We start from the raw sequence: 23,431 nt of genomic DNA on the forward strand, positions 1-23,431 counted from the left end.
TGAAAATGCAGTTAGTACTCATAACTGCTCTCTGAAATAGTGATTATCTGAACACTTCGTTGTCTTCGTTTGGTTTTTTAATCGAATATCGTTTTCAGAATTTTCGATTATATCGAGTGTCGATAAACGAAGACAATCGCACTAAATTTAAATCTCTGGAACAATGCGATTCTATTTCGTTCAAATTGTGTCGCAAATTACGACAGTATGAAGTCGGTTAAAATACATCGAGAGAATAACAATTATAATTTCAGTCGAGGACGAAGCACGGGTTCGTTCGAATCTCGATAATCGACACATTATGATTAAGAAACAATTATTCGCGATTTGTATCGTTACTGGTTACCTGCAAGTGTGAAACACGCATTACGAATGCTCTTTAAAACTGCTCGTATTGTCTAGTAATTCTCAATGTAAAATCACAACGAAAAGAAGTGGCAGTAAAATGAATTCGTTTAATATCTATAGCGGGCCACCGGCGTCGAGATGAATGGATCGAAGCAAAGGGGCTGAATAATGTAATTTCAATAAATTCATTCCGGTGAAACAATGGCTGGAGACGGCTTCAATAACGTCTTGCAGCGTTATTCTGAATCGTCAGTCTCATTGAATTCGCAAGAATAGGTTCGGGATGGCTAATTAAGAGAGCAGAAACCACGCTCGTGATCTTACCTCCGGTAGGATCTTCCGTGGCTCGCTTTCACTTCCGCGAATATCTCGCGTTCGGCTTTCTTCGCCATGGATTTCATCGTGGCTTCCTGAAGGATCGGGGAACACGACGCGACGAACGATCTCGGGGCCCGGCAGCCAGAGAACAACATCGTGGCAAACTGCGCTGCTCAAGTTGATTGCGAGAGAGAGAGAGAGAGAGAGAAATAGGAAGAAAGAGAGAGAAAGAGAAGCGAGATAGTCGGGCCACTTCAACGTTAATTGTAACTTGACGTTTAGCTCGGCCATCGAGGATGCTTGCAGGCAGCAATTTTAATCCTTTCGACGTCGAGACGATTTCGCCCCGAAACGGACGAAAGCCTGGTAAAATTAATGAACTTAAGCTCGATTTACGCGGGGAGAAATACTCGGAGGATCAAACGGCAGCGACGAATACGACGACGTCGACGAGAGACGATTGCGAGAGACGTCGATGAGGGGAGTAGGCCGTGACAACGCTTAACTTTTAACGATACTGCCGCGAAAAAAGCGGAGAAGGAGAAGAGAGGCTGGAGGTGGGAAGAGCGAAAGGGACCGAGAACGAGCGGAAGGGAAATCGGGGAAGAGAGAGGACTCGAGAGTACAAACTAACCCTCTGGGCTGGTTCAATTAAGCCCGAATACACGTTGCGTAGCCCCCAGCCTGTTCGTTTACGCGGCTAAATACCGCGAAGCTTTCGGACGAGCGACCAGGCAAGGAGGTGTTGTTCAGGTCACGATAAACTTTTTTAATTAACGAACAAATTATTCAGATCGTCGACGTTAGTTCGACGTAACTGGTAAATCTGAAACGTCCATTCAATACCGGCCCGCTTTATTAATAATTTCCAGACCACTTGTCTGTCCTCGGCTGCTTACCGGTCCCGTATCGATGCCGCGTATTCTTTTACTCTTTTTACCGCATCGCGTTTTTCTATACCCAAGAAACTCGAACAAGGTATTGGACCCCGCTAAATACCTTGCGCAACACGGCACAGCGGAATAGTCGACAGGGTTTCACGGCAAATACTCGATATAGGTGAAATCGCGACGAAAACCTGTCGCCAACGACATATATATCGAATGAGAAAAGGGGATATTAAATATTCCCGTAATCCGTGTTCGACTCAACGTTCATTATGGTTCACGATTGAAATTTATGAGAAAGTCTTGATTAGGTTCTTCGCATAATTCTACAACTGGGTTCCGTTAATCCTCGCGTTAATCACCGCTCTATCGTCTAGGAATCTAACCTGAAGCTCGTGCAACATCGTAGATCACACGCGACAAAGGCGAAATAACGAAATAGCTAGCGTCGTTCTACTGAAAGCGGAAAGTCCGTAGGAACGTAGATCTCGCGATCAGCTTAATAACCAATAAATAACGTTAAACGCGACCCGTGTTTTGATAAGAAGGCGCCGCCCTCGCTTCTCGTTTCGACCATTACGATCTCCTTCTCGCCGCTGTTTTATTTCGCCCGCGGGATCCGAAGCTCACCGAAATCCGTGTACGTGCACGCGCCTATACCGACAAGCGATGCGTTATTCTCGTCCTATTCCCGGTTAGCGTGGGCATCCTTAAATCATCGTCCTGTCTAACGGAGAGACTAATCCTGATTCATACCGAGGAGGCACGTCCGGATCATTCTCGTGCTCTTTTCCCGGCTTTCGGCCTCAAATCACTCGGCCAGATGGCAATTAACTCGCGAGGCAGGTTTTTTGTTCGAGACGGAGATTTCAGAAATTTGAATATCGTGATATATTTATTTATTTGATGAAATTTACTAACCCATTGAAATTTCTAAAATAATACTCCAACATCTTCGTGTCAAAGGTAATATATATTCGAAATCATCGAACGTTAGTGATAATACGATAATAGGTAGGTGGCAACGTTATAGAAATTGTGTCGATATTGAAACGAAGGGAATTTGAGAAATTTCGAAATTGATAAATATTTTAATAGTTTGACGTGATATAATATAATACAATAATGGCATAAAATTTCTGAATACTCTGACATCTTCGTATCAAGCTATATGTTGTGTAATATAATATATTCGATCTTAGTTAGTGCCATTTAACTGTTACAACACTCAATTTTGAAAATGATTTCTACCCGATGAAAGCATAAAAAAAATCCTGAGTCAATGACTCGAAAGAGAATATTACAACAATCCCATAGAATCTGAAACGACATTCCACTCGTAGAAACAAGTATAGCATTAAAGCTGGCGCCCATCGCGTTATGGATACGATCGAGGCTTAATAACACTGGTATTGTTCCCGTAGCGTCGGTAATTATAACGTTTTAATGCGAAGCCGAGGATCGTGAAGCTTTGCTCCCGCGACAACCATGTTCGGCTGGATGCCCTTTGATCACGATCGTTCCTAACGAAGGAATTAATCGTAATTTACTATCGAACGATTCGCTGTAGCGCGCACCGTGTTTCGTTGTATTCGTACGACCTCTGTTTCCAGAGAATCACCCAGCGAACAGACGAAGCAACAATTAGCTGGTTCTGACCGACCAGTTTTCAAACGATCGCGCCCCATAAAATCCGATATTCCAAAGGAGAAGCGAATCGCGTTAAATAGAACGAAGAACAGGGAGAAAAAGGGGCAATTCGGTCTTCGTGTAAATGAAGAAACATACCGTGACTAAACGGGACGTGGCGCCTGGTTGCGCCAGTTGCGTGGACGTCGATGGCACTTTTCTCGTTCGCTGGCTTGCATTCTCTTGTACAATGCCCACTTTTGTTCGCTGCTCGTCACGCGGACGTCTACAACAGAAACGGTAAGCGTAATGCAGAGAATGGAACGTGAAAACGGTTAATTCCTCTGTTTAAAGACTACGGAATTATTGTTTAAAATTCTATGGTTGGTTTACTGAACTGACAATGAGAATAATTGTAAACAAGTTAAAGCTCGCGGGTTTCTCGTAATACCTTTGTATCTGCCGATGAAAACAATGAATTTGTGGTATTAAATATCGTAACACTTAGCATAATTCAAAACGCTTATGCTCTTATTACGACAACAAGGAAAAAGGGAGAAAATAAAAATGTAGGACTTATCAGTTATGCATTTGTATGAAAGACGGAATCGGTCATTGTACTTCTGATTAAGAATTGTCGAGCATTCTGTTTGGTATCTATTCTTCCGCTGAATACGAGAATTACCACAGTTCGATTTCGGCAGTTTCAGCGGTTTCTTTTGGTCGAAGATCGTAGAAAAGATCGAGAACGGAACGAGGCAATTCGAGGAAAGCGATCGTGGTTCCGGTGTAAGTTAACAAAGGGCTATTTTCGCGAATAAAAATAAGAAGCTAGATCCGTGGCGACCGGTTTCTGAGTACGTGGCCGACGATGAGTCGATGACATCGGAACGATGGACAAAAGTGAAAGCAGGTTCGATCGATCGCTGGACGTGCGTCGACTCCGGAACGTCACAACGTGCACGATCGAATCGTCCCCTTCCGGTTTTCTTTCATCTTAGCCGGCATTCGAACGTTTCAACGTGTCACGCGTCGTCCACCTCTCAAGAACATCTGATAAGTTTTGATCCAGCATGTCCACTGCTTGGCACGCGAGACGAACTGCCTACGTTGGTAAATCGTGTCAATGAAACATCGTGGATAGGCTGTATCGAAGCACGATTAAACGTCGTGCCGTGACTGACAAATCATAACACGCGCGTTCCACGTGAAATTCAGAGCCAACTGACAAATATTGTTCAGACGTCAATGCTAGATTATTCAAGAGATTAGGAGATAGATATCGTAACGTTGCTGCTATACTACGGATTCTGGTTGATTGAAATATTCGATCTTGAAAAGAAATATCCACGATCGGTTCGTGCTCCATATTCGATAGTTTGATTTATCTTCTCTATTGTGTCCATCCTTATTGTTATCGAGGAAACGTATTACTCTTGGAATAAGGATGTTAGTGTCAGAGAATCGACTGATTTATTACGGAATTTTGCGGAAATTCTGAAGTAGAAAAGTTGGTACGATTAAAATATCGCACAAATACGATAAGGGAGAGCATTCGGAGAATTTGCTTCCAAATACGATACTTCGTAGCATCTGTTATTATTAATTCGAATAAATACAAGAAATTCTTCTTTCCTTGTACGGCCATTGATAATTATATCTAACCACTTAATCATAAAAAAAGCGTAACATTAATTTCAACGCTAGTCTATCAATATTTATTCCGCCGAATAACTATCGAAAAAGAAACGGAATTCAACTTGTAGTAGGTCTTTGTTCAAATTATTCTCGGTCGTATCTCCACGCGGATCCTCCGATCAATGGAGTAGAAGATAAAGTTTGAGCGTGTCGTTCGGCTCGTTAAATCCCAGCACGTGAAATTTGCAGCGTAAAAGGCGAGCTTTCAGACCGACAGCGCGACGCATCGATCGGCCGCGATCGGTCGCGTTGCCAAGTCGATGCGGCGTAAGTCACTTCAGAAACGCTTACACGAAATCCTCGGCTGCAAGTACATACATATATAGCCGGGAACAAGGGAAGCCTCTGAACCCCGTGTACCGAATGCCGAGTTAGATGCCGTCACGTAGAGACCGGCAGCCTCCTTTACCTTCGCTCGTTTTCTCGGATGCCGCGGCTCTACGTCGATCGCGGCGCATAATGCCGTGTACACAAGCAGCGACGCGGCATGCACGGCGGTTTCGCGTGCGTGTCAGCTAATAATCCACGGTTACCGCGATATTTTCACCGAATATAGCGCGCCTGTGCCGTTGAATTTTGCCTAGAAGTTTATGAGAGCACGACTATTTCGCAACAAAGTCAGAGAAGGGGAAAATTAGTAGATTTCCGTATTATATATCTTCCCTTAGAATATTTCGCTGTTTTCCTACTTGAGCTATCATTCATCTTGCGATTTATTTAACAGGTACTTACGATTAGCAGGATTAGGGGTTGAATTTCTAATGTTTCGTTTTTGTATGGAGAGATACTTCCAAATCGGATAAAGAGTATTTAGAGAGATAAAATTATTAAATTATGTACTCATTCTATCCGTTTCTAGTATAATTAAATATCTCTACTCTACAACCTCGACTTTAGTTATTTCCGGAGGAAACCGACGTCATCGAAATTAGCTAGTAAATTAATAGTAAAAGTTACATTCGTTCAAACAAACTATGCAACAGGTCTGAACTATGCAACTGGTCTGAACGTTTTATAATTGCACGTGAGTTCTAAACGAATTACGATGCATCGAAGAAACACCGAACTAGTCGTTTCCCACGCGGATGAAAGGTTTACGCGAAAATTCCGGGAGTCCCGGCGGTGTTCTCGAATTAATATCGCCGTCTACCAGCCGGTAAGACATGAAATATCCGTACTCCATCAGCGGAAAGTTACAAAATGGTAACTGAATATTACTCGCGTGAAAGCCAGTGTATTTCAGCATTATAACAGCTGTACAACGAGCGGTATTAATACATATTTCGTGCACATTCAACTAGGATATATAATAAACGTAATTACCTGCGTGTAGTATAATTGCACGAGAAACTGGCGATAAGTTTCCTTAATGGGGGGATTACAGAATCGAACGCCTCGAGCAGTCACACACACCATCGTTCTTCGAGAATCTCTTCGCCTCGAAGATCTCTTCTCTTTGAGACGCACGCGCGCGCGAAGGGTTCGAGGAGTGAAAAATTCAGTGGGCGTGTTGCTTCGATAATGTATCGCGCGTAAAGAGGCGGATTAAGCGTATCCAAAGAGACGTGTGGCCCAGCGGTTCCGTTAAAAACTAAATAATCGAAGAACCAAGCGAAGAGAAGTGGCGTCGTGGTGCCACGAATGCCACGACGATTCGGTACTTTCATGAATTCGTGGTTTTGACAGTAGAATATGGCCCCTGAGTAAAAGGCAGCGCGTTCCCTTCCACGATATCGTACCGTTTCTTTCAACGTAAATATCGAGATTAGACCAGGAAATGATTGTGAACGATCGTCTCGTGATACGGAGGCGTATCGAGAATTCGAAAGAATGTTCCCACCATGGGGGGAGGGGGGATAAGATCGAACATCGAAGAATGGCGAACCAGGAATTTGGAATTTAATTTAGTCGCACGTCTCGATATTTTTAGGCATCGATGTATAAATTCTCAGGGAAAGGATATCTCGTTCGATGTAATAACCACGAACTTAAGCCCCTTGAGTTATGATTTCTTTAGAGGAATTTGATTCAGCGTTGGAATTTCATTGCTGTCATACCGCTGTCAAATTATAAATTAAAAAGTTAGAACCAAAATTCGAGTTCAATCTACACGTTGTTAAGGATATAACCTATTCATTAAGTTGGGACCATAATCCGTATTACGAGAATATAACCTGTTTGTTAAATTGAAACTATAATCCGTGTCACGTGGTGAACTAATGTCACAACTTATACGTCAAGTTGTAACGAAGGCAATTGGAATATCCAAGCTTACAATGCCCTCGATAATCTGAGAATTTAACGCAGTTGTTAAGATCTACGAAAACATTTCTATGGCTGAAACCATTTTCTCCGATCTACTCAATTTTATACGTTCCTCGGAGCTGTCAAGATCATCCAACGTATAATCATCGTGCAGATTGCACAACATCGTTGTCGCAAAACTTATCGTTGCTCCGAATTTTCCATGAAATCGCAAAATCTCCAACCACTAATTTTCATCATCGTCTTAGGTAAATGGTAAATTCCAGGTGTCGGCTTAGATTCGTTAAGCTGCAATAACAGAGGAACGTGTAAGAATCGCGGCACGTAGGTAACACATGCGGGATTCTCGACATCGGTCGCGTAAAATGAAGGTTTTCATTGGCCGAAGCTGGGGTAGGAGTCGGATTATGGAAATGGTTGAAGTAGCCCTTCTCCCTTAGCTTCGCCACCTTTCTGCTCCTACCATTCGGGGGACAGGGCCTAACCCGACTCTTTATTATTGTAATGCCCGAAGTTACGACCGTGCCGTCTCGCGCCTGGGCCCCCTGATACGAGGCTTAATTTATGAAAATGATGTGAAATAGGAGTCGGGTATGCCGCTGCGTTATCGCTCGCTAACCCGAAATTTCTTATTCCGCCCTCTTCGTCCCTGCCATTCGATCCTCTCGCTTCTGTTCTTACGCTACCGATCGTGCTACCGGTCTTCACCCTGCCGGATTTGTAAATCGAACCGCGTGTATAAGGCATAGAAAGCGATCGGCGACGCGCGCGCGCTTAGCACCGACATTTCGCGGACCGCGAATCCTGAAATAAAGTGCGATACAAAGTGTGGCTGCGCGATTCGCCCCCGGCCCGTTTGTGGCCGCAGGAATTCGATGTTTATGCCCGTGGGATTTGTTCGAAGCGAAAGCTAAAGAGTTAGTGGGCCGTATGTTATGCTTTAGCAGCCAGCCGGATGCGTTCGGATATCCTGTTGCTTTTTCGCTGCAACGGGCTTTCCGTTGCTTAAACGTGAAATATGCAATCCACGGATATTATTCCGTGACGCGTTGACTGCTGAGCACCCCGTATATCCTCGTTGAATTTCGCACTGTTCCGTGGCTCCTCGTCATTCCGCCTGTTGGGAAGAAACAGCTTGCCCTCTTCTTTCCGCGTCGCGCGTTCTTAGTAGTAAGATGCTCGTTCGAAAATGTCTTTCGAAAGTTTCCAACGACCGTCGAGATAGAATCTGTGTGGCGGTCTTGGTGTTATCGTTAACATTTCGATAGAGAAATCTTTCCGAAAATATCACGTTATTCCGCGTAGGTGTTTTATTATATGCTCAAAAAATTACTATAAGATCGCTTTAGCATATGTACGATGCTGAAAAATATTGATTCTATTGATTCTAACGATGCTTTAAATGATAATTCAATTTATAACTATGCAATCACAAGATCGTATGTAATGACGATAAATTGAAGGAGGTTTGAATATTACGTTGCACATCCTACGAAGGGCGATACGGTTCGCGAGGCTATACAGTTAGCATGACTAGCGGTGCGAATACTTAAAAATCGTAAGCGGAAACGACGCGACAGGGGCGTGACAAATTCTGCACTCTCGTTTTTGCGATCGTTAACAACCGTCCAATTGCTGTCGAACGTGACAGGGATGAATTCTATCGTACATGCTGTGCCGCTTTCCAGTACCCATTAACAACCCTTTCTATTCTAATCCAACTTCACGTTCGAAAGATCGTTAAAGACTAAAGATCCAGTGTGCTTTAAAATTGACGTGACTCGAAGGATGAATAGATCGTCGATCGATCGAGGCCTATCAATCGGATGATTTTGCAGCCTTCGTGGTGAATTGGCAGGAGGTGGCGGGGGCGAAGGAGAACTCTCTTATAGGAGTGAAAGGTATCGGTAGGTGTAATCGTAGGAAATTACCGCGAAAATTACACGTCGGTTGCGCAAGGAAATCTGATAGATCAGCCGGCAAACCACCTGTCAATGTTCCTCGGCCAAGTCCCTAAGCCAAAGTTTTCTCGCGTAATCGCGTACCGTACGACGTGGAAAAATGCACGCGTGGCGCGCTGTGACTCGTCAGCTGCAAGTTTCCGCCAGTGCACGCGTCCTACAATCGGAATGGCTCGTTTCGCGCTGGGATCGTAGCTAGAGCCTTTCCACGAGCCTGCTATTATTGGCACTATAGTTCGTGACTTTTACGGCCAATCGATGACATTAAACGTTTCTTCGCTACTTTATATTTATTTCCTATGTCACGATTATTCTTGCAGTTTTATTTACTTCCATTTTTAGAACTAAAGCGGCTACAGGTGGCTCATCAAAGTATTTCTACGTTTACCTATAAATATAATATAATAAAAATGTTCGAATTGGTTTCGAACTTGATCGATATAATCGTGATAAGGCACAGGTGTAATTGCTAGATTTTTTATACAAAACACACAGTGTATCGACAAAAAGTTTCTACGAATGTTCGAATGCTTTCCCGAGCCACTGCACGCGTTAGCTTTGGCGCAGGACAAAAAATGAATTCTATCGTCAAAGAGTTAATTACTATTTCGCCAATTACGTCTGCCCATTAGAATTGCATGGCGGCAGAGCGTGTTTGAATCTGCAAGTCTTTTTAAATTCGCTCGTTAATACCTAATCCGGCATGTCCCTCGATTCGCGTGGCTCTCCGCTTGTGCATTATTCACGGTCGCGAAACGAAATCTCACGGGCGTGGAGTAAGTGTAATTAGCGCTGAAGCGAAAAGTGCAACATGGAAGCAGTACACAGGGATGTGTCACGTTGGAATTCCACGGTTTCCGTGTTTCATAGAATGTATAAACGAAATTAACTGGGGAAAAGCCGTATTGTGGAATCGATAGCGACGGTTACACGGTGGAATATTATATTTCTGATTTCTCGGTGAAAAGAAAATCGATCGAGAAGCTAAAAACTATACTCGTTACGAGTGCAACGTATCGCGATTGCTTCGGCTACGATCGTAAATTCGTTTCGACCAGGAAATTCGCCACTTTCTATGTGGAGAAATATTTCGCATCGATATCAAGAAGGAAAAGTTTTCTCTCGAGATTATACGTGCTCTTAGCGATAAAAGTTTTCTCCGACTTTCCAAGATTCTATCGTTTGTATTTCTTTTTAAACCGGCTGGATCTGACTAAAGAATAAGTTTTGCAAACAACTAATTAAATTGTGCTTCCGTTTCCTTTATTTTCCTGGGATGAAGAGTTGTTTATAATTACAGAGACGACGAGCAGGCTCGGTCACGGCTGCTTTCTTACGATTTACTATGTTTCATTATATTCATTACGTTCATTAGATTTCTTGGGAAATCGTGAACAATAAATTCGGTCGTGTCTGATAATGACCTTTGATAAATCATTTTAGACGTAGGACGAAGAACAGATGTAGTGATTCGAGTATACGCGTATAGTCGTATTCGGCAAAATATTTAGGATAATTCGTTACCGATAATAGAAAAGATACAAAGGGTCAATATTTCTTAGAAGATAGGAAGAGCTGCCTGGTAACGAGGAAATCTTTAGAACGAGACAAGTGAAAAGTAGGACGAAAGGAGATAAAGATGGCGATGCAAGACGAGGTCGGCGGAGAATTTAATTAAACTACAAATAGCGGTATTGACCGGTGGAAATCGTCGACGTCTCTGACACGATAAATAAACATGGTTCCGAGATGCAAATCAAATTACCTTGTATTTTAAAGCTCATTTATCGAGATACACTTAACGCGGAATAGCGAATTTGAATAATCAAACATCAACGAGAAAAATCACGTGATTCATCCAATATTTTACACGAGTGCGATGCTTGACGGAAAAACAGGACAGAAAATTGCAAGGAAAACACAGCCAGAGCGAAGCATGGAGAACGGGTATGCGGTAAAAGAAGGACAGGCAGCGTAAAATAAAGCAAATTGGGGGAAATAATAACCGCTACAATGCGGATTTATTAGTTTAGCGAGCGGCGAGCCAAAAACCCGGCCGGCCGGTCTCTTGGCTGAGAATACGACGACAAACGCGTGGACAAATGTTTGGCCGGCCCAAACAGGCGCGTTAAATTTTCGAACGACCGGTTATATCCGCTCGAAAAAGAGTGGTACGTCGACGGAGAAGGGGTAACGTTGAGAAGAACACGGTTAAAAAAAATCACCGAGGAGACCGCAACGAGGACGTTCGAACACCGATAGAGTAACAGAGAAGCGATCAGAGCTCGAACACGAACGACGAGGAGAAAAGAGACGCAGTAGGGTGGGGGAAAAATGGTTAGACGACAAATAAAACATATTGATGTTTGCAATTAAATCGGCCAGACAATGGACAAATACCGATTCACCCGTTTTGCAGGGACTGTCGCGGTTCGATTTAATAAATATCCACCTATTAATTTTCTCTCGTGATTCTCCAGCTTCTCTTTCTCCATCACCACCTCCACCTCTGCCTCCTCCACCTCCACCAGTGACTCGACTCTTGGTGACGCGTCAACCGAGCCTGCAGAACTATTTTATTCGTGGTAGGCCACGTATTTGTCCGCGCGTTTATTTTGCGCTTGTTACCAGAGCGGCGACGCTTTACGCAAACCCCTGCTATATAACCGGCCGCTTCCGACGCTCGTTTGCATTTCATTAACTTTACCTCCGGCCGATTCTCTTTGCGCGTCACGGTGTCGTCGATTTTGCCTTGCGACGCGCCGTAGAATTACCACGGGGACAGCCCTCGACGCAGGATAAATTGTTTTCGTCGTCAGGCCGGATTAGCACCACTATCGGACTCCGTCGCGAATTCCTTCGAAAACGTCGTGCGACACCACGTTCCCCTTCAGCGTGTCAACGCTGATTGATTTATGGGTGGCGGTAGTTGGCGTGTAACTAACTTCGCTTCTAATAAGCTTATGATTGCCTGGTGATTCTTTAGTCTCCCTTTCTCTGGCAGATCGTAAAGTGGTCGTAGATTTTAACGTTTTATCGCGTTGTTTCTTTTTGTAATTTGACGTCATTCGTTGTTTTTACATAGACTATATCGATGTTTTCTTACCATTTTTTTACGAGTTTAACACAGTATCGTAAGTCAAGATATTAATAGCAGATATTTTACATCGAATTTCCATAGAAATCCATCGCTATGAAAATCAAGCCCGCTTATTGCAGAATAATAGTAGCAACACACAAAAAAAAAAACGAAGGTTCTATACCACCTATTGACAAAATTCGCAATCACTTAGCGAAATCACTATTGTCAACCCCAATATATTCAAATTTTCCATGACGTTGATACCACGCAGAAGAAACCAGCCACTTTTAGCCACAGGCTAAACTCGTGTTTAATTTCCCTATGAAACAATCGCTCGAATAACCATCGCACGAATACTGGAGCCACGAGAGGGCATCATTCGCGTGCACTATCACGCGTACAGGAAGTCTGAGTAGTTTTCCCTATTGAATCTGGAGAATCGTACGCGTCTCGTCTTGCGTCGATCGCGGTGTGTTTCTCACGTCTCGGATAAGGCAATAAAGGGCGAAGAAAAGGGTTTTTGCTGCGTGAAACTCGACGGTGGATCGCGTGACCGGTGGACCGTCGCCTGCCGCAAAAGGGGAAGCAAGTATTTCCCGCACGGTTGGTGTCGGTCGACCGGGATAGCATAAGGCATGAGCCATAAGCCACAAGGCATAAGGCATGAAAAAAAGGCAGGCGACCAGCGGTCACGGCGAGGAAGGGTGGAGGAGGTCTAGAATAGCCCAGTGAGCCGAGTCGAGTCCAGCCAAGGGAAGCCCCTCTGTACCTGACGTGCAACCGATACTTGCTCGTAACGCCGTCTTGCTCCCTCGGTTATACCCGCTACCGTGACTCTCCGCGATACTTTTTCCACGGTTCTACGTGGGTTTCACCTACGACAGCGGAGCGCATCCACACAGGGCTGGGAATAGAACTCGCAGGAACGCCACCCCAAGCAACGGATCGGACACGTGCGTAAAGCAGATACGCGTAATAGCGTTACCTGTCTGTGACAACCCCTCGTACTATCGGTCTGTTTTTCATACCACTTCTTGACCCTCGTTATCGCGACGTATCATCGGTCCTGTTTCTCTCTGTTGGGGATCAACCAGGCGAGAGAGACGTTTGCTACCGTTTGTCGTTCGGTCGACCGACGATGCCATACGTTCTTTTTTTCTTCTTTTTGACGCGGCAAAAACGAGCAAACGTCGAAATGAACATTTTTTTGGGCTTCCCGAGTGACAGACGGTACGCAGGCGGAGGTATTTAATTTGGTAGGTTCGTATTTGAAGAAGACACGCGGTGAATGGATATGCATCTAATTATTAAAATGTCGATGCTTTGAGTTGTTAACAACGGAATGTCTTAATCAAGAGGAACGCTTTGTTAGAGGCAGACATAGAAATTTTTCTTTCTCGCCTATGTAACGATACTCTCGCCTATCCCGTTCGCTAACGATTGACATTTACATACGCCAGCATAATGGCAACTCGCTGTATCACACATCCCGTCGACGACTTTCACTTTTTTGTACAACGAACAGACGTTCGAATATATTAAACGTTGCGCGCGAGTCCGATGTAAAAGGCTCATTAGAGGTGTCAACTCGGACAACGTGCTGATTATAGCGGCCCTCGACGATCGCCGCGTCACGTTAGCCGTGACAGTCGTCGGACGTTTCCTCTGTAGTGTTCCAACAGCTGGAAGGAAAACTGGCCGGCACGGCGGAGGAATCATCGTGATATCGTACGTCCGTGAACGATGATACTGCTCCTCCCTCTCCGAATTCCTCGCGCACAGAGACTTCCGCCTTAGGGCGAACGATTATTTTCGAGTCGTTTCGAGGCCACTTCCTCGTTTCGGAGGACCGTGAAGCGAGGCAAACCGCTAACCACGATTCGTATGCGCGTGGAACGTGGCCGAACAAAGGAGAAACGTACGAGATAAAAGGAAAAAGAACGGCGAAAGAGAAGTAGAAGGGACGATCCGGCGAAGTTACGAAGGAAAAGGAAGAGCAAACGTGAGAATCGACGTACACACGTGATCAGGAAGCAACGTACCCGATACAAGGCGACAAGCATAATAATTCCAAAACGAAGTCAAACGCGCGTCACTCTTCAATTTGCCTTTCTCCATTCAACGTCTACTTCTTCTTCGTTTACCTTCGACTTTCTTTATCTCTTTGCTTCACGAGTAGGCCTCACACGCCGCGAAGTAGGCAGTAAACCGTAATTTATATGCGTTTACCTGAAAGAGCCGCGCGAAAAAGACGAAGTCGACGAGATGGAAGAAAGAGGACGATAGCGGACAGCAAAAGAGGAACGGACTTGGTCGGTGAAAAAAGTACCTTAACGCTCAACAAGGCGCTTTCGAACGTGATTATTCGCATAAATCAATAAATAACTCGCAGCCAGGCCGCGTACTTCCCCCTCGTCGCTTCCCGTTGCCCTTGCCTCACCTGGAAGCAGCATTTGGCATACATTATCCTCGGCATCCTACATTAAGGAGGCCTGATCCCCGCGAGCGACGATATATTATCTATGCCGCTTTTGGTGGCTGGTTCCATCGCGTAATAATGCGCCTAATGTCCCGAAAGTTGGTGTATTTGGCCGGCACGGTGGATCGTTTCAAAGGTGAAAACGGGCCGGCCCAGGCGACGATAAATTGTAAGTCGGACGGTACAGCCAAGACCCGAGGATCATCGAATTATGCTAAACACGTTCACCGGGTGAGTGATATTATTTGGTTAGCCGTGGCACGCTCGTAACCATTCCTCTAGTCGACGACCGCGACACGACCCTTTTAGGTCGCCCTTTTGCTTATCTCTCGCGCGAACTCCGCAGATTTTACTCACCGCGAGGGGTGAATCCCAGGCCTTCCGTATATTCGGGTATCATCCCCCTTTCTGGCTCAGCCAGGGGATTAAATCCGGTGGGAACCGGCACGCGAAAAGCTGTTCCACGATTTAAACCGCTCGGTTTTCGGAGAGAGCAGCTGGCTAAAGAGCCGTTGGTTATTAGGTTTGAGGATAACCGTGTTGCGCGGGTTTGGCTACGAGCACGGTCGAGTTTTTAGGAAATTGACGCCAAGTGGCTTGGATTACGTGGTCTTGATTAGGTCAATGGGAATGGGTGAATTGCTCGTGCGTTTTAACGCAGTCGTGGCCGGCCGTTGTTAACGAGGATCTATTATCTTCGTTTGGTTCAGGCGTTTCGCGCGTCAAGGGTGCAAGATTTCTTAATTCGTCGCGCTAAAATAGCAGAGAACGTACTTACGTAGGAACAAAAACGTTGGTGAACTTTGCACGAGCTGTAAACTCTTGTTAGATAGATCTTACGATATTATGGTGGATCGTAAACATTTACGAATGCGTTTACGAATAGCAATAGAAAGTCTCTGAGCTATCGATGGTAATAATTATTAAAACGTTTAACGATTTACGATAGAAGCGAGGCATATTGGCGAGGAGATCCTAGAGGGAAGCTAATGATTTATCTTTAAACATAAGGGATCGGTTACGCCGCGTCGGGGATTAATTGCAAGAATTTATTAATATCTATGAATTATCCGTTTCAGGTTAGGGTTCATAGGTACTAGGCTTCCACAGGGAACGATCCACGGTTTATATCCAGCCACGCCTATCTGATCAGCAATGCTTCCACCAAAGATATTAATCGAGTACATACCAACAATGATGAGATTAAAACGAGACCGCAGATTAACGGACCCGTGGTTCTAGAGTCGTAACGTGTAATTGTGAGCCCTCTTATAAATGTTTGATTGCCAGTCTGGTGATAAATCAAAAATTCATTAGTAGATCGTTCAGTGATCGATTCAGCGAAACGTCTCGTTGGAATTATTCTCATCAAGTTCGATCGTACAATCGATCGATTAGTTAACGATTTTCCACGGTGTGCCCTTCCTTCTTTTTATCCGTTCCGAAACTCCATTTACAGAAGAAAAACTGACGCAACCACTGCCCCGGTCGGTTTATAGAGTTTGAGCTTGAACCGGATTTCTCGGCAAGTTCATTTATTTCGTCGCGTGTCGGTGTAATTTTTCTGCGTTGGGCAATCGTGACTCGTATCACCGTGACTCACGCGACTGTAATTCACACACGGTCGCATCTCGCGCCACCGCCAATACTTTTTCACGTCTGAACGCGGCAAAACGAACCTACGTCCCGTACGGCTTCGTTTTTTTTTTTTTTGTCTTTTTTTAGAGCCGTCCACGGGTTACATACACGTTCGAACGAAAGCGAAAACATGCCGGTGTACAATTACTTTATCGGCAATTAACGCGATGTTACGCGGTGTAAATGCAACGACGGAGCAGTCACGAGCGCTCATTGACTTTTAAGCGAGAGAGCAGGCTGTTGTTCGAGGAGGACAATTTCGAGCTTCGATTAGGTAAACGACGATTCCAGCCAGCCCGATCTCAGGCCTCTTTAATAAAACCCTCGGTCGCGTGATTCACTGTTCCTTATGGCAAGTCCAAGCCCGTATTTTCTTTTCCTTCGACAAGCACGACGGGCACAAATAACTTCGTTCCGAAACTTTCTCGCTGTGTATCTCTCTCGCTGTCTCCGTGTTCCCTGCGCGCCTTCCGTTAGCATATAGCGTATATGCTAGACGCTGCACGAGAACCAGAAGAGTGAAACGGTCGGCATACTTTCACTTTACGCGCACGAACGGACGATAACTCGACCGTAACCGCCGGATGAACGCGTACGGGAAGACGCGATTCCGCTTACAAGTTTGCAATTTAACGACAAGCGGATCCGCTCGCGTCACGGTCGCGTTCTATATTTTTCCCTATCGACACAAAGGAGGCATTCGATAGAAGACGACCGTGAAACCAACGACGAAGCGTAACTTCTTATGCGAGTAACTACTTACGCCTCGATGACCGTTGCCATCCAGACTTCTTACGCAGCTCTCTTCCCCTTTCGACGATTTCTTTTCTCCCTTCTTTTTTATTTTTATGGCGTGTACAGGGACGATCGAACGACGCGGGCGGACACTGACGCTGACGATAATCGCGGATCTTGGTTCCGGCCTGCGAAATCTTCGTGGGATGTCAAGGTTTATTGCGGATCTCGGGACGTTATTCTTTTATCGATGCGTTTTGAAAGTCGCGATGGGACAGCGATATATGTTCTTTGATATTCCTGAGGCGTATAGGGGAGTCGTGACTTCACGAAGCGCGAAACTGCGATCGTATGGAAAGGTATAAACGACGATGACACGTGTCGGAGAATCGCAATTGTATTTGATGACTAGCTTTCCGTGGTAACTTTATTTCGCTTTTACTCTCCTCGACGCTTCCATTACAGAGTTCTATGGTCCCTATTACGCAGGTGCGCGGCTAATTGCGTGAAATGAGGCTCATCCGGTGTGTTTACGAATTTATCTGTTAGAACGAGCGCGTCACGCGGACTCGAACCGGAATAAATTACTATATATCACTGGATTAGATCTACCCGAACTAATAACTTTATAACAAACTACTAAAAACGATCAAGTCCCCCTACGTGGTAATCGTTCGATCGGAAACGATCGGAAAGTCGCACGTTCGAGGTCTCGTTTGGTCGATTTTTCCGCCGAGTAGAATCGAACGGATGTACGCGTCGCGCCGGTTTCTCTTTACATCGTCTGGAGTCCGGACTCTGGACCACGCAGGGGAAAAAATAGGACGAGCCAGTGACAAAGGAACAAAAGACGCGGAGCATAAACGCAGGATATCCCCATTGGCCAGTCGACGTCATTTGTCAATATTACACCTGGACACCTGCGCCACGCCGCGTTTTCTATGATTCCCGTGCCGCGGCCATTGATATGCAAATTCAACGCTAACACGTATCAGTTTTCCACCGGATTGATTAATGCGCGTCCCGCGTTTTTCGATGAACGCCCGGATGCCTGGAACGAAGTTCTCGAGTCTCTGCGAAGGAGGTGGCGACCTCTGCGGTCCACGGTACCAAGCAACGTCCATCACACGGCATCGCGAGAAAGAATTCTTGAACTATGCGACCGCGCTGTTCCGAGTCAGCCACGAACGGAAAGGCACAGATACAGAGGGGCGATGGTAGGGAGAAGTACAGGCACCTAGTAAATACCTGTACTAGCCAAGCAGGTCCACTTCGAGTCAAAGGCAAGCCTGCTCCTCCTCTTCATCCTCCACCGTGTCTTTCTCTCTCGCTCTTTTCCTCTTTTATCCACCTCCGACTCTTACCGTTATGAGTACAGGCTACACGACGTGCGGCCACGACCATGTATAGCACGCGTGCTTATTCCCTTTTCATTTCCTTCACCGCGATCGTTCGATCTCCCCTTGGAAAACGCAGAGCCCGAGGTGTCGTTCCAGCTCCTTTTTATCGAGCTGTGTTTCCGATGATCGACGCGGTTGCATCGGTCACCGGTCTTTTCATTCTGCGATCGTTCTTCTCGAACGACTGGGCATTCGAGGGCACTTTCGCGGAGAAACGACGGCAACGGATCGAAAATTTGAATGGGAAAAGAGAGGAATTTATATGGAGGAGGTTTCGATGCACCGTACTACCCGGATTAATGTTACGTTTATCGGTTTGAGGAGGAATATTCGCATGCCTTATTCATGGACAAACCATTAACTGTCGTTGAAATAAATTTCGAAATATCGCTGTTCGAATAGATCGTGTGCGTTTATACGCGTGCGAGTAATCGAAGGATGCACACGCCGCAAAACTCTCGTATATAGGATATAGGATTATTTAGCATTGATTACTTTGAAATTTTCCTGTTGATAAAAACACGAATTTGCAAAAACATCGGCAGTATTATCACGAATATTCTGCTCGAGAAGATGATGACAACTCGCGTTAGTACAACTCGCCGATCGCAAATGTCGTTGCTACAACTCGTAAAACTTTATATCCTAAAAGAACTTGCAACGGTAATGATCGTCATAGTCCAAGCACGTAACGGCACTTGGAACAATGAGTTCGTTGAATTCCGAGCAAAGTTTTCTTTCAGCCAGGTTGCCTGGAAGGAACGGAAAGCCAGATTTCACCGGTGTACGGGTACGAGGCATCTGGCCGAAAAGCAATATCTCTTCGTTGCACGTCCACAGTCAATAGGCGAGCGTCGCCTCGAAAGGCGTAAATTCCACGGGGCACGAGGTTCGGTCGGCATTCGCCACGCGAGCAACGCGCGACGACAGGACGCGCGCGGCGTGACGCGTAAAGCACGGCAAAGGGACAATCGCGGGACAGTCTGAGGACAGAGCGTAGACGACTGGTTGCATAACCGTGCATGCCCTCGCGACAATATCGCCGCGCGTGGCCCCCGCCGTCCGCCCCGCGCCGTTTCAAACGCGATTATTTATGTCCGTCATACGTGCGTACATGCAAAGTAAATGGCGCGAACGGCTGAAAGAGAGCTTAACTAACCTACCGTATTAGAAATATGCCGGTGGTATGGCGCGGCTTGGAGCGGCGTGGCGCGCTGTCACCCGTTCCACCGTATATAACGAGGCGACATACGGTGCGGCCGTGTTCCAGCAAGACCGAGCTCGCGGTAGAAATCGCGCGCCGTTCTCATCCTCCCCCTCCTCTCCTATGGGGGTTGTTCGTCCATGCGTGCGTACTTTCGCCATGCCCCTGATCCCGCGCCCCTGTGGCCCCGTGTGCAACCACATGCACACGCACTCATACATTCGCCCATTGTTATACCAATCTGGATACGCGATGCACGCTTTCGAACGCATAGTTATGCGCGCGTCGAGAGAACGAACGCGGAGCCGCGCTGCTGGTTGAAGAAGGGTAGAGATCGAGGGAACAGGCAACGCAGAGAGGAAAATTGAAAAAAGACGGATAGAAGGGGCAGATAGAATGAGGATAGGAGGGGCGAGGTTGTAGGGGGAGGGTATAGGATGAAAGAGGCTCTCGTCCAACGCCAGGGGTGTCGCTAACAAGACACGCACCCCTACCACGATGGGGTACTAGGAGCACGGACACATGCACAGCGACGTCTGTGCGTCCGCATTGCGTGCGTAACTCGTAACTCGTGGCTGCCTGCCTACAACCGTGCGTGTACGCGACTCGACGACAGCCATCCCCTAATGACTTATTAGCAGCCGCGCGTTAGTTAACGACGCGACGGGATTACTCGCCGCATTGTGACGGCCTCTCTCTTCCCTCCTTTATTTCTGTTTCCTACGACTCCGCGCGCTCCTTTCCCTCGCCGTTCCTCCGTTTCTTCTCCCTCCGTTTCCGCGTCTACTCCTCCTCGCGCCCTCTGTGCTCCTTTTTTCTTCGAATCGCGCGTTCCCTTTTCCTACCTTCGTGTTCTCTCGACTTCTCTCGCCGACATTACGTTGCGTTCGCTCTCCGCTCCCTTCCATCATCTTTCGTTCTTCTGCCTGTTCTTCCGTATTTTCTTCCTCTTCTTTTCCCTCTTTTTTTTTTCAATGGCAGTTTCCATGCGACACGCATTTCCGCGCGGTACTCGGGGCGTTTCCACGCAGGTAAGCACGCCGTCGTCACGCCGGGCAACGCGCTCGCCACTCTCGTCGGGAATGCGTGGCAGGCTATGAAAGAAGAGAGGCTGTAGTCATTTCTCGCATCCATTAGGGAAATTAATGATTTTTAATTTTCACTCCCGCGGCTACGCGAGAAGCCTGGCCTTTGTGTCGCGACACCGGCTCTCTTTAGCCACAGCACCGGGCTTCGTCGCAACGTTTTCGTATGTCAGCAACGGAGACGCGAGGAAAACCCTCCGAATCGCAGGAAAACGTAGAATTTTTCTTGCTGGCTGATACCTTAATGTCATATGCTCGTAGTAACCTGTTAAGGAAACTATCATTCTGATATGTTACAATTCTCGACGTTTCCATAAATCGTTTCCTCGACATACGAGCACATTGCAGTTACGCGATGTTCGCCCAAAGATACAACTTTATTTCGCCATATTCTTTCGTTGAAAATCCTTAATCCAAACAGAATTGGTAAACAGAATACAAAAATGTCACGTTTTGAAAAAGGTTTCACTTTCGCGTAAAAAGAACCCAGGCGAGACGAAAGGTAGTTAAGAAATCTTAACGAGAAGATGCAAGATAATGACGATATTATTAAATCGCCGACTAGATTCACCAACTTTCCGCCAGCTAACCGTTATCGGAACGTGTCATTTACTTAATTATCCTGGTCGTCGCTTGACCCCAACCCCTAATTTGCTACCGGCGGCAGATAGCGAGCCCCAAGATCCTTGCTGGCGTGATTCGCACAAAGGAATGCCAAGGAGAATTTCCACGTGACATGAGATCGGTACGATCGATCGCTCGTGGATCATTACCGTCGACACGTCGCGATCCTCGAGACACGTCGAGACCATGGTATACACGCCGCCAACACTGGAGGGTGCGCATCGAATCGACGTGGCACGATCGATATCGTTCGGAGCCGCCTAATTACAAGCGCGTCCCACTTAGGGGCCGACATTCCTCGCGTGACAATTAACGATTTGTAGCTCCTAATGTTTGGATTAGATTGAATCGACCTCTTCGCTGCCTTTCCTTTCTCATCGAGAAACTTCCCTCTTTTTTTTTCTTTTAATTTTTTTCTTCTTCTTCCGTTACTTCCAATTTACCTCTATATGTATTCCCCTTCGGCCATTTTCCTTTTATCGCGTTACTTTTTTACGTCTTTCAACTCCAGTTCCCCTGCTTCTTAATTCTACAGCTCTCCTCTCCTGCACTTCAATTTCGCCCTTCGATTTAGTTCTTATCGATGGTTGAAGTTTCTTGCAGATTCTCTGCAAGCTGTTACCTTCTTGTTTCTTACAGTTTCGTCTGTTTACTCATGCGCATTGCTCGTGCACTCTCGGTCTCATTATGTTCTTCGTTCATTAGTATCGGACAGCATTTCTGTCTTTATTTTTCAGGTGATCCAATCGTTATTTCTTTGTTTTCGTTACTTCTTCGCTTCTGCCTCGTACCTAAGATACGGAGCTCACTTTTCCCTGCGCTGATTCGTCCCGGTTCTATCGGACTGCTATCTGATTTGAATAATTCGATGCGTCAACATGCTTTAGGTGTATCATACCCACGCGCGGCTACGACAGAGACCGGTATACACGTGGCGTCAGCCTCACAGGAAACGACGACCCTGTTCAGCTCGAACGCGTCGTTCCTCTCCTACGTCGATCACGTCGCGACGCCAGTCGTATACGAAACCGCCTCTCGTTAGCCGAAGAAAAAAACTTACTGGCGCTAGACGAGGAAACTGTAATCTCTTGAACACACGTGATGGTTATCGTTTTCAGCTTCCGCCACGTCGCTTCCTTTCCCCTTTCACTGTGTCTTTATTTTCGTTGCTGGGGATATGCGCTAAATCCTCTCATCTCTCGATGCGCACTTTTCGAGTATTAGAATATCTTCAATAATTAATCGCATCGCTTCGCGAGATTAATATTATGGATAATTTCGCACGTAACTTTCATATCGGGAATTGAGGAAAATTCTGGGCAATTACGTAGATCGTATCAGAAATGTTAATTCTATTAATTATTAATCTGATTAATTATAATTGCATGTATACTTTATACTAGCTCATACTAGCTAATATTATAGCTAACACTGTCATGACGATAGCGTAACGTCGTGGCTCTTCGCAACGTTAAAGTAGTCGTTCAAATCGATCTGGCTTTGCACAACTTCCTTAACTTCTCATAAATATTCCCAAGTATACACAACTCTGATTAATCGCCCCCAAAAAGAACCTATTATAATCCTCAACCACTCCCACTAGAAACCACGTCGTTAAATTACATGCCCGCGCACTGTAATAGTTTTTATCGTGTTACTTTCCTCCCGTGGTACACTTGCCGGTATCGCGATACGATTCCCTCCCACGTTTCCTCTATACATTTTAACAAGCACTAACAATAATCGCGCACAACCTCCTCGTACACGAGGCAGCCGGTAAAATCATGCAGATGGATCGTGCACGGGCATCGATTACGCGAGGAATGTAAATTTGCGAACACGCGAACCTAGTTCACCTTTCTCCGCCATGACACTCGTTCCCATTCTCTGTGTTCCATAAATCGAGGAAGACACGTGACACTGGTAGAAAACTAATAAGAATGAAAAAGGAGGGGAAGAACGAGAAACGAATTCCTGGTGGACAGCGGAGATTGTAACATCCGAACACGAGGGAGGGGTGAGAGGATAATTCGCGGTTCGTGGAAGCGGCGGGCTCTTTGATAGCCGTCCGGGCCAAA

The 23,431-nt window shown here is 45.9% G+C and overlaps 1 long non-coding RNA gene across 1 annotated transcript in view; it reads right to left on the reverse strand.

The window, feature by feature from the left end:
• Positions 1–23,431, reverse strand: part of LOC143302865 (uncharacterized) — a 263,160-nt gene that overhangs the window by 175,168 nt on the left and 64,561 nt on the right. The window contains exon 2 of the long non-coding RNA XR_013058692.1: positions 3,342–3,468. This is a non-coding gene — a long non-coding RNA (uncharacterized LOC143302865). The remainder of the gene's footprint in view (positions 1–3,341; positions 3,469–23,431) is intronic.

The sequence above is a fragment of the Bombus vancouverensis genome, chromosome 6, assembly GCF_051014615.1.
Source record: "Bombus vancouverensis nearcticus chromosome 6, iyBomVanc1_principal, whole genome shotgun sequence".
Lineage (NCBI taxonomy): Eukaryota > Metazoa > Arthropoda > Insecta > Hymenoptera > Apidae > Bombus > Bombus vancouverensis.